This window comes from Armigeres subalbatus, chromosome 2 (genome assembly GCF_024139115.2).
Source record: "Armigeres subalbatus isolate Guangzhou_Male chromosome 2, GZ_Asu_2, whole genome shotgun sequence".
Lineage (NCBI taxonomy): Eukaryota > Metazoa > Arthropoda > Insecta > Diptera > Culicidae > Armigeres > Armigeres subalbatus.
Window position 1 is genome coordinate 288,919,130 of NC_085140.1, and position 10,875 is coordinate 288,930,004.

Here is a 10,875-nt window from a genome sequence, read left to right on the forward strand (position 1 = left end):
TTCGGAGAGATGGGAGGGAGTCTATCATCGACATAACGTTCTGCAGTCCTTCGTTGGTGGCAAGTATGAACTGGAGAGTTAGCGAGGAGTACACTCACAGCGACCACCAGGCGATTCGCTACCGTATTGGCCAACGAAATCCTGGTGCAACACGAAGAAGGATAACCAGTGAACGGAGGTGGAAAACGAAAGCCTTTAACAAAGACCTATTCGTTGAGGCACTTCGACCGGACAGCAGTACCGAGATCATTGATGCGGCCGAGCTAACAAGAATGATGGTAAGGGCTTGCGACGCTACAATGCCACGAAAACTAGAACCGAGAAGCAATCGGCGTCCAGCTTACTGGTGGAACGACAGGCTCACGCGCTGCTTGCCTCAAAGCTCGGAGGCGGGCACAGAGAGCAAGGACGGAACCAGAGAAAGAGGAACGCAAAGCGGTGTTCCGGGAAGCTAGGACCGCATTGAAACGGGCTATCCAACTTAGCAAGTCAGACTGCTACAAGGAGCTGTGCCGAGAAGCAGACGCCAACCCCTGGGGGGACGCGTATCGGTTCGTGATGGCGAAGATCAAAGGCCCATCGACGCCAGCTGAAATGTGCCCGGACAAGTTGAAGGCAATTGTGGAGGGTCTTTTCCCGAAACATGATCCGACCATGTGGCCGCCAACACCGTACGACGAAGAAGGAGAAGCAAACCCCGTAGATCGACAAGTGTCCAATAGTGAGCTTGCAGAAGCGACTAAACGCCTGAAAGCGAAGAAAGCCCCGGGTCCGGATGGAATACCGAACGTTGCGTTAAAAGCTGCGATCCTGGCATACCCGGACATGTTCAGGAAGGCGCTGCAAAAGTGCCTGGACGAAGGCAATTTTCCAGAAATGTGGAAGATCCAGAAGCTGGTGTTGCTTCCTAAGCCAGGAAAGTCACCCGATCCGGCCGCGTACAGGCCTATATGCCTGTTAGACACGCTCGGGAAACTCCTTGAGAGAATCATCCTCAATAGGCTGACGAAATGTACAGAGGGAGAACGCGGGTTGTCGAATATGCAGTTCGGATTCCGTAGAGCAGTATCGACGGTGGATGCAATTCGAACAGTGCTCGAGAGTGCTGAGAAGGCGTCCAAGCAGAAGAGACGAGGAGATCGGTACTGCGCAGTGGTCACGATAGACGCGAAGAACGCGTTCAACAGCGCCAGCTTTGAAGCCATCGCGGTGGCGCTGCACAGAATGCGGGTCCCCAACTATCTGTGCAATATCCTGAAAAGTTATTTTCAGGGTAAAGTTCTGATGTACGATACGAACGAAGGACATAAATCGATGCGTGTTACAGCGGGTGTTCCCCAGGGCTCCATACTTGTCCAACTCTTTGGAACGGGATGTACGACGGAGTGTTGACTTTGCAGCTACCCAGGAAAGTGAAAATCGTGGGTTTTGCGGACGACGTGTCACTAGCGGTGATGGGCGAGACTCTTGAAGAAGTGGAGGTGTTGGTGATGGAGACGATAGCAATGATCGAGCGCTGGATGAGCGGTGTTAAGCTGCAGATAGCTCACCACAAAACGGAGATGCTAGTAGTCAGCAACTGCAAAGCGATCCAGCGGATGGAGATCGTCGTCGGAGGCCATGCGATTGCTTCGAAGCGATCACTGAAGCAATTGGGAGTGATGATCGACGATCGGCTAAATTTCAACAGCCACGTTGACTACGCCTGTGAAAAGTCGGCGAAGGCAATGAACGCAATAGCAAGGATCATGCCAAACGTAGGCGGTCCAAGAAGCAGAACGAGGCGTCTGCTAGCTAGTGTCTCGTCATCGATACTGCGATATGGGGTTCCTGCTTGGGGAAATGCACTGCAAACCAAGTGGAATCGGGGAAAGCTGAAAAGTGTGTTCCGGCTGATGGCCATTCGAGTCGCGAGCGCATATAGAACGATATCGTCAGAGGCTGTATGCGTTATTGCTGGGATGCTACCCATCTGCATCACCCTGGAAGAAGACATCGAGTGACACTAGAAACGTAAGGAAGGAGGTGATAATCCGATCGATGGCGAGATGGCAACAAGAGTGGGACAGTACGGAGAAAGGGAGGTGGACCCACCGGCTCATCCCAAACCTGTCGGTGTGGATGAACAGAAAGCATGGTGAAGTGAACTTTCACCTGACGCAGTTTCTGTCGGGTCACGGATGCTTCCGGAAGTACTTACATCGGTTTGGACATACTAATTCACCGTTATGTCCAGAGTGTGAGAATGTCGAAGAGACTCCAGAACACGTGGTATTCGATTGCCCAAGGTTTGCGGAAGTACGTAGAGGAATGCCTGCCCTACGGGCGGACAACATCGCAGAGCGAATGTGTCACGAAGAAGGCACGTGGAATGTGGTCAGCAGAGTCATGACGCAAATACTGTCAGAGCTGCAGCGTAGATGGAGAAGTGATCAACGAATAAGCGTAGTCTCCCGGGAGGCACATTTTTAGCAGGTCGGGAGGAGCCCAGCCCTGTTCGCCTTTAAGGTGTCTGTCTGTCGCGCAGATTTTTGATGGCCTTTAACCCTTGTAAAAAAAAACACACACACAGGGCTGCGAAATGGTGAGTTGACATCTGGGAAGGAGCGACCTACACAGCTCTGGTCCTCACAAGTTCCAATCTCACGCTTCCACGGGTCTTCCGATGACAATCGACCGCCAGCTAAGGGTTTTGTACTTAGCTGGTAGTGCAGCCTGGGCACTGTTGTCCTTCTGACATCAGCTAGAGTGAGTGGGTGCGACCAAAGGGACCATCGTCCCTAACCCCTAATCCCAAGGCGTCAAGCGACCCGTGCCGAGGGGATGCATGGCCAGGGGGGTGAAATAATGAGCTAGGCCTTTAGAGCCTGTGGGGTACCTGGGCACCCTCCACAGTAATTGTCCCTTACCGCGTCATGCTGGGCTCTGGCGTGGTGGACCTCTTTTCCCGAGCAACTCGCGGGACCAAAATGGAAAACCAAGTCAATTCTTCAATTAGTGGTAGTAGTGTAGGCGACAACCCCTTCGCAAGAGGTGGGTTGTTCAGGTCTCCGCCTATGAGGCCAGAGGCAATAGTCGGCAGCTCGGTGCGCAGCGCCAGCGTGGGCCACTTAACCATCTCCCAGGCTACGCCAGTAGAGGTTATGGACGGCCCATGACTTGTGGAGGCGATGAACCGCAAACGCGATGGGCTTTCGGCCTTCGAGGTGGCAACGGGACAGCTGGACGCCATCATCGACTTTGCGTCATCGAAGCATAATATCAGTAAGGACCTCAAGAGGAGCTTGCTGAAACTTCGAAAGTCGATGTTGGACGCCAAGCTGGAAAAGGCGGTCGGGACGGCCAAGTGCGAACCCGTGAAATCTGTGGAGTCGAGGTCTACCCAGACTGAGGCCCAAGAATTCGCGGATTTGGGCAAGGTCGAATCGACCGAGGGCGTGCCAGCGAAGACGGTGGTGCCAAAGTCTACCCAGACTGAGGCTCAAGTATTCGCGGGCACAAAAACACAATACACAATACACAAAAACGGGGGAGACAGTCTCCAGGGGATGAGCTCCCTGGGGGCCGCTCCAAAACGCGGAGGGTTACTACCCCGAACAAGGGTAGTGGGGCTGGGAAGCTGAACCCCTCCAGTAACACGGTAGATCACTTTGACGTAGTGTGTTGCGGTGTAAGATCTACCAAACAGAGCCCTAGCCTAATCCATTTTCTAGCTAGGGCAATAAGTTGTGGTAATTAGGGATTCATCGTATTTAGTCCCCGCTACCAACAGCAGACTCAGAAATAAAACCTAATTAATATTACCTTGCAGACAGTTGAAAGACTCGAATTCCTCTTGTTTGAGGCTAAACTGTATGCAGCGGAAACAACTTTTCAAGCAATTAGTTAAAAAACCTCGGTACCCGGTCCTAGGCTAAACTGACTGCTTGAAAAATCGAGTTAGGGGTTTAAATACGTACTTATTCTTTTTCAACTGGTGAACAATGGTAGTGAGAGGAACACACGGAAGTTCTTATTACTGAACAAATTCTCTTGCTTGAAATGGTCTTGTAGACAGAGCTAAATCCCGGGTTTTAAGAGTTTCACTGGTGATATTCTAGAAGCAAGACAAGGATGTGGCTAGCGCTCCGATGCATGGTCAAAAACAGTATTACTGTTCTGTTTTCTCAAGAAAGGATTGATTTCTATTGATAAGGGGCGCGCCTTCTATGGGATTGCTCTCTATGAAGGGTCTAAATAGCGGGACCTTGTCATGGTGGTCTTGAGAAAACAAAACAACAACTGTATCGAAACCGGTACTGCATTGCTTCTCAATAGCACTGGAGTAATTCGACATGCACTTAAACACTAAGGATACGGGTAATACTACAATAGATCTAATAATTGGTCGCAGAGGCACACCCGAACAGAAAAAAAAGCTGAACCCCGGCCAGGTACCTCCAAAACCAGGGGAGGAAGGACCTGGAAGGGTCCGTCCACCCATGAAAGACGGTGGTATGGGGTTACGTATTTCCCAGACCAGGGAAATAGAGGGGGATGACGCCTCCTGGACCCTGGTCAAGAATAAGGGCGATGCCCTAGTCATCAAGACGGATGAGGCCAAGTACTCGGACGTCTTGAAAGCGATGAGGAGTGACGTCAAGCTCGGTGAACTCGGCGCCGACGTACGTCGAATAAGACGTACCCGGATGGGCGAGATGATCCTCGAGATAAAGCGAGGGGCGTCTCGCAAAGGGCGCCGCCTACAAGAAGTTGGCGGAGGAAGTCCTAGGCGAGGCGGTCAAGGTGAGGGCACTCACGACGGAGGTGAATCTAAGGGTTAAAGGCACTGCGGGGACAGTGTGAAGTGGAGACGCCCACCGCAGTCGTTCGGCTACGGAAAGGTCTGGCAGGGACGCAGGCATTGGTTCGGCTATCTGCAGCGGGCGCCTTCAAGTCAGGGAGCGTGAATGTGGGATAGTCGGTGTGCCCTGTGAGCATATACGAACAACCCGAAGTTTGCTTCAAGTGCCTGGAACGGGGGCACAAGCAATGTGCAAAGGCCCTTTGTGTGTTGGCGAATAGACCCTATCGCAGAGAGGTCAATTTGGGGTGCACGCGTTGTCACTAGACCACCGATCTTGTCTAGATAAGTTCGGATACAGTTTTAATGATAAAAACTACAGAAAGGCAGAATTTGTTGGTCTCTTTATGTTTATTCTCATTTAACGAATACAATTACGGTTACATTGATATTCATAATGTTTATCCACTATTATCCATATTGTTATACATCAGAGTGTTTCATTCATCAATATAATGTATCAATAGTGTAATGATTTTGTTCTCGTTTAAAGTTATTGTAAACTTACAGATATTTTTTCACAATGTTTTCTGCTTGTTTTACTTGCTGAATTAATACACATCACATTGATACAGAGATCAATCCATCTCAAAATCGACAAAAAGGTTTGAGTTTCAAACGTGCGATTCGATTGATCATGGATACCCTCTTGATTCATTTTTCTTCTTTTTTGGAATGGACAGCAAAAAGCGCAACGGCATCGGTGCTGTGGAGAGGATTTCATTCGTCCTAATGACCAAATACCAATTCTTGGTGGGCAACATCTCCAAGTGGAAGAAAAAAGGAACTAGCTTGCTTGTCCTAAATGACTAGTTTGCAGAAAAAACGTAATTATTCTAGGTAGGACAATCGACTGAAGGATAAGCAAGGGATAATTTCGAAGATCATTCAAAAGGTGAGGCATGGTTGGATGGGGTGAGATCCTGCATCAGATCACCGATGACGATGTGGGGTATTTATCATAGGATTTTCCTCGTTAATTTGCGCTCTAGTTTTACCATTAGGCTTAATAGTTATTGGTATTTTTGTTTGTTTGCTTGTGGTGATTGTTTGCTATTGAGTATGTAATGGTATGGTTATATGTGTTTAGCTCTCTACTGTTAGTCGAATGTTTGCTTTCGTTATTCCACTATCAGATTCCTGTTTTTCGTCTCACCTATATTGCAACAAATCAAAGGTTGTAAGGAGTGTTCGTAGTTTTCAAACCACATATTAATTGTCTTTCATGATTATTAGAAGGTTCCGTTCACGTTGTCGTCAGTTGAAGCGTATTCTTTTTCTGTTTGTTTCTTGGTGTCTCGTGAAAGTTTTGTATCTTTTCCTCTATTTCCTTGCAATTGTTTTGTATGTATCAAACGGTACAAAACATAAGAAAATATATCGTTTTGCATCTGCTCTTACATTTCCGTTTATCGATTTGAGTGTAGCAAAATGTTCGTTCCTATTTTGTTTGGTCAAATTTAATTTTATGCCGCATTACTATGGTTGTATGTCGTGATTGTTACAACAGATTCCGGATGTAGATTCAATGTGCTAAACGAAGCTTAGCATAGTGGCTAAGAAAACATATGCAGGATTGAATAGATGCATTCAGCAGTATAACATACTTTCTCTTTTTTGGCTACGGTTTGTATTGTGTTTCCTAGAGAAATGCATTGTTAATCTGAGTTCATCGTTACAGCATCTCCATCGTATCACGGAGGAACGTTACGTTGATAAATAGCAGTGTGTAGTCATAGTCATCGTTAAAGTACAACCATTGAATCAAAAAATGATATAAGGTAGTCTGGTACGTTAATTCTACGCTATGTTTATGTTTGGCGGAGAAATGTATGCGCTTTTCGCAGAAACGAACGTTGTATAACTGTTATACTTTCATTTTGTTTTTTTTTTTGCAAAGTGAGGGGAAGTAAAAGACATGTAGGATACATATACAGCTGTCGTAGAACAAACGGGTTGTCAAGAGAAACTTGAAGCAATAGAGTTGAGTTGGACAATTTATTATTACACTTTAATATACTGTTTGGAAATCTTAAAATCTCACATCAATATCATTTATATACTTAGAGGTTAGTACGATTTTGAGTTATGCTATTGTTTGCTGTTTTGTGATTTCGCTTTTTGTTTGGTTTGAATTGTGATCAGTTGATTTGTGTTGATTTGTTATTGTTTCGCTATCTTTCTTCCCTTTTTTCGGTGTTTAGATATCTGTTACATTTAGTAACTTTAGCAGTATAATTTGTGACTTATATTTTATTCTTGTATTAAATAAAATACATTACAATTGCGTCTAAAATATATCCTCAATAGTTTGTTTTGTCCAATATAGTTGGTTTTCTAAAAGAATGGCTTACATATGTATTGTTGTCCTTTATTCCCTCATTATCTCCTATACATATGTATAAATGATATTTCGTCTATCATTTAGGTGTTGTTTTAAATATTGAATGATTCATGTTTTGTAATTCTTTGAATTCATATATTTAATAATTTCTGCTGACATTCGACAATATTGATCATTCATCAACTACTACTCTGGGAAATTACAATTACAGATGCGTTTTTTTGCGATTAAATGCGCGCAATGAATCGCTGATATTATCGTCCAATGCGCGTACCATTGTTTGATCGACGAGTTTGAGATTTTTTTTCTGAACAATTTGCGTCTTCCGCCACGCCTTTATGTCACGTTCCAGCAGCGCACAGTTTGATTAGTGTTCAAATCAGTCTTAAGGTAATATTTTGCTACTAACGGTTTCGAACATATTTCAAAACTACTTTTTATTCTTGTGATTATTCCTACGGATTTTTTGTTGTGGTACTCAATTTAAAATTCACGACTGGGCGTCGCAATCAGCCTTCAATATTTTTTTTCACTGCATCCTCTGGTTATATTTACTAAAATCAATCGCTACGTCGTTTTTTACCATATCGATTTTATTTGTTGGTTGTTGCAATTATTGATTTGAACCTGCCAAGAGCTCGGTTATTTTGCCTATTTGTATAAATTTAGAATTTAAATATCAATTGAACTGCTCATAGTTAAAAAAAAGTTTCTAGAAAAGCTATGTTTATATTAATAATACTCTTCATAAGTTGCGCATCTGGAAAAAAAATCTAAGCTCTTTTAGTAATATTACGTCAAGTTATTGTACACTACTACTATGAAGAGGAGAATGTTGACTTTTTCCAACCAGTTCATGTGATATCTCCAGCAATATTCAAATTAAACAAAATACAATAAATAAAGACTACCAACGTTCAAAGTTGGTCGCTGGGCGATTGAAAGTTTTTTCAATATACAAACTTTGGCAAAAAATATTAGGTTTAAGTTCAGTTGGACTAATACATTAATGTAATCCGCACGGTTGGTAAAAAGCACCAAAAGATAAACAAAAATCAATTATGCCACTTGTCACAAAGAGTTGTCGCATGTATTTTCATTCAATATGAGAGAGATATTGTTGAATTCTACGGTGCACTCCCAAGATTTTGGCTTTAGGTGAGAAAAAATCTCTGAAAATTTCAGCTTTTTCGGTTGTCCCCTCGCCCTTTTATTTGGAAAATTGGTTTGAAAAGGCATATGCTAAAGAACAATTCAATTAACAATTTTGTTGCAATAAGCTTCAGCTTCTAGCCTTAGGCTGCATAATATTCGAATGAAAGCCAATGCTGAATGAAACGTAAGCTACCGGAAATAACCCCTTACCCGGGTAGAGGTGAATAACAAACCAATAACAAATTTTGCTGTGATATCAGTTGTTCATCCTATGTTATTCATGAATAACATCCTAACAACAAATTTTGTTATATTAGTAAAATGGGGCTACCCCAAAATGGCATAATTCCATTTGGCATAATGCCGTTTGACATAAGTATGTTTGGCATAACGAGTTGAATAGCCAGGGCCCATTTGGCATAACGACCGTTTAGCATAATAAAGAAAAATAGTCATAATGATTTTAGGGCCATTTGGCATAACGACCATTTGGCATAAAAATAAAAGAATTATAAAAACTCTAGGAAGAAGCTCAATTTACATCTGTATTATTGCCTTTTTCTGGATATATGCGTATTTTAAGGAGTGATTTACTTTTTCTCCTAACAGGTGGCAACCAAAAAATAGGATTAAAAAAATGGCTCGGAATAAAATTACAAAAGAGTACAGTTTATTCTGATATATGTTATACAAAGAGTTGTCCTTTGTCTTCAAACTTAGACTAATGATTATTGGCATATGTTCCGTGGTTCACCGTGCTGCTTCAGATCCTGCTTATGAGTTGCTTCGTGGCTTTGGTATTACAATCACCTTTGTATACAATAGAGCTGAGTAGACCAAATAATGCTTTGGCAATTTTCAGAACATTTTCAAGTTTACAATGTTCGACCGTGATCTTTTCTCATGATCTTTGTTCGCTTGAAAAATTTACAAAGCGCGCCGCAGTATTTTTTGTTTCTACGGCATGTTGTGAGCAGTATTGGAGGGAAAGTGTGTGTGACAGTTCTTAAAGTCATATTTCTTTTGCTTCATCCCGGGCAAATGCGTACTTTGAAAGGAGTCATCTACTCTTGCCTTATTCAGGGAAAATGCTTAGAATGAGTCATCTACTCATTTGCCTTATTTCTGGCAAATGGGTACTTTTAAAGAAGGAGTCATTTACTCTTTTGCATTATTCCGGGCAAATGCGTACTTTTAAAGAAGGAGTCATCTACTCTTTTGCTTCATCCCGGGCAAATGCGTACTTTGAAAGGAGTCATCTACTCTTGCCTTATTCCGGGCAAATGAGTACTTTTAAAGAATGAGTCATCTACTCATTTGCCTTATTTCTGGCAAATGGGTACTTTTAAAGAAGGAGTCATCTACTCTTTTGCATTATTTCGGGCAAATGCGTACTTTTAAAGAAGGAGTCATCTTCATTTTTGTTTCATCCCGGGCAAATGCATACTTTTAAAGAAGCATTCATCTACTCTTTTGCCTTATTCCGAGCAGATGCGTACTTTTAAAAAAAATAGTCATCTACTCATTTGCCTTATTTCGGACAAATGCGTACTTTTAAAGAAGAAGTCTACTACTTTTTTGCTTCAACCCGGGCAAATGCATACTTTTAAAGAAGGAGTCATCTACTCTTTTGCATTATTCCGGTCAAATGCGTACTTTTTAAGAAGGAGTCATCTACTCTTTTGCATTATTCCGGGCAAATGTGTACTTTTAAAGAAGGAGTCATCTACTCTTTTGCTTCATCCCGGGCAAATGCGTATTTTTAAAAAATGAATCATTTACTCTTTTGCCGTATTCCGGGTGAATACAGTTTTTTTTTAAATCTTTATTAATGTGTTTTTTTAATCTATAGATTAAGTTCAACACCGGATGAAAGGGAGCTTGAGGAGATCCCTTTGCGGTCCAACCTTGGGTCCCGCCGATGATGATAAAGTAGAGCTTCATTAAGGAGAGGGCCGGTAAATACAAAGGAGTCATCTACTCTTTTGCTTCATCCCGGACAAATGCGTACTTTTAAAGAAGGAGTCATCTTCGTTTTTGCTTCATCCCGGGCAAATGCATACTCGCAATCGTAGACAATGTCTTTTCCTGCAAATTTCTCAACAAATAGGACCGCTCCCAGCTCCCAGCTAAGTGGAGAATATCGCCAGAAGTCTTTAATCTTCCTGAAATCAGCAGAAGAAGTCAATGTTTACGTTTGCGACTTTGGCCCTTATGAAACAACAATGTCGATATATTCCTTCGATTAACCTTTTTTGATAAACGGCCCGTTGTATTTAATTCATTTTTCGAGGGTTATGCCAAATGGTCATTATGCCAAACGGTTGTTATACCAAATGGTCTCCAGGTACCCAACAAATTATGCCAAATGGTCGTTATACCATTGGTCCTTATGCCAAATGGCCTTTAGACATTTAAATCGTTATGCCAAATGGCATTATGCCATATGGGCTTCCCCCTTAGTAAAATTTGTTATTTATATGTTGTTGTAAGAAAGAGTAGAACAACAAATGAAGAACAGATTATGTTATCA